This window comes from Lepidochelys kempii, chromosome 27 (assembly GCF_965140265.1).
Source record: "Lepidochelys kempii isolate rLepKem1 chromosome 27, rLepKem1.hap2, whole genome shotgun sequence".
In the NCBI taxonomy this organism is placed as follows: Eukaryota; Metazoa; Chordata; order Testudines; family Cheloniidae; genus Lepidochelys; species Lepidochelys kempii.
This window is the reverse complement of record NC_133282.1, coordinates 15,550,930-15,552,671: the sequence shown is the minus strand read 5'-3', so window position 1 is coordinate 15,552,671 and position 1,742 is coordinate 15,550,930. Positions and strand designations below refer to the sequence as shown.

Sequence of the window (1,742 nt, the reverse complement as noted above, 5' to 3'; positions counted from 1 at the left end):
TTTTTGAGGCCAGAGGGACCCTCTTTTGCCTGTTTGGATTCATTGGACTTCCTCAAAACAGGCCAGAGAATTCCATACCCATAAAACACCTGCTCCAGGTGAGGCTCGAACTCACAACCTCAGCATTGCTCAGTCAAGTACTGCTTTATAAGTACTGCGCGCTAACCAATTGCGCCACGGGAGCATCTGCAAATTCATCTTCTCTGCCTCTGAATCGGGATTGTCACAGCAACTGGCGCTGCTCTTTCAAAGCATGCAACGCTCCTCTGCTCTACCCACGAGGCCAGTGGTTTTGCAAAGTTTTTTTTCATTTGCGGATCCCTAAAAAATTTCAAATGGGGTTGCGATCCCCTTTGGAAATCTTAGACATAGTCTGCGGACCCCCAGGCGGCCACAGGCTGAAAACCACTGCACTAGGCTGTCAAAGGGCATCAAATGTACTGCTGCACTGGCTACGAATTGCCCTTGGGCCAGCTGCCTGGAAGCCAGCAACGCTAACTTCTATACCTCTCCTCACTGTATTTTCCACTGAATGCATCCGATGAAGTGAGCTGTAGCTCACGAAAGCTTATGCTCAAATAAATTGGTTAGTCTCTAAGGTGCCACAAGTACTCCTTTTCTTTTTGCGAATACAGACTAACACGGCTCCTACTCTGAAATCCTTCTATACCATAAATGCATCTGTTTTATAGCAGGGGAAAATGAGGTACAGCAAGATTACAGGGCCTGATTCAGAGCCTGTGCAGTCAATGAAAAGATTCCTGTTAACTTTAAGGGGCTTTGAACAAGGCCCCGATTTGTCATAGGTCATGCAGTAACAGTGAGAGATAGAACCCAAGAGTCCTGGCGCCCCAGGCCTGGTTCTAGCTAATACTGCTCACACCTTCCCATGAGCAGAGAATAGAACCCAAGAATTCTGATTCTTTCCCCCACCCAAAAAAATCCCCTGCTCTAACCACTGGCCGTAAGTACCCCATATTACACTGCAAAGGCTGGCCTGTTAGAAGCAGGATGCACAAGGAGAAATAGAGACCCCTCCCTGTCTCTGATACTTGGTCCCTGACAGTCAAACCAGGCAGGCTGAAGGCTGCGGGGCAAGTGCCCACCCATCCCTTGCTTACCGTAATTTCCTTGATGTCGGCCAGGGGGCTGGAGCTTTTGGAGAGGGCAGCCTCATCTGGGGCGTGGTAGGGCATAGAGTACATCCATGCCCAGATGTAGCCGTGCGCAGCTGGCAGGGGCCACAGGAGCAAGGAGAGGAGCCAGAGCCTGGCAGGAGATGCCCACATGATGATCTGACAAATGGTAGGGTGAGGATCTTCCCTTTGGAGTGATAGGAAACCCAGCACCAGCCCCTGGGTTTATATAGCCCAGAGCCTATCTCAGCCCCTGCTGCTAAAGCTGTTTGACCATCTAATGGGAAGGAGGAGGCAATCAGGGGTTAAAGGATTAGCATAATCACCGGCCTTCCCAAAACAGCCCCCAAAATAAATGAGCCCCCAGCAATCTGGCTCTGGGCTCACTGAGCACACGAGGGGCAGCCCCAGGATCCAGCCAGCTCCAGCACCGCGCCAATTAGCCAGAGTCCAGCTGCTTAATGCTTTCCGAGGGGGATGCGAGTTGCAGGTCTCAATGCAGATCCAGCGTGCCGCGTACAAGGGCTGAGATTGCACAGAGCCAGTGGCTCAGGGGTGCCGTACTGGGGATGCGTCTGAGGCCCTAATATACATTGGCTTATAGAA

The 1,742-nt window shown here is 51.4% G+C and overlaps 1 non-coding gene across 1 annotated transcript; it reads right to left on the bottom strand.

The window, feature by feature from the left end:
* Positions 1–90: 90 nt before the first annotated feature.
* TRNAI-UAU (transfer RNA isoleucine (anticodon UAU)) lies at positions 91–184 on the bottom strand. The gene is made up of 2 exons: positions 147–184; positions 91–126 (listed from the first exon to the last, which is right to left on the bottom strand). It is a non-coding gene; the product is annotated as a tRNA-Ile (tRNA).
* Between the last annotated feature and the right edge of the window lie 1,558 nt (positions 185–1,742).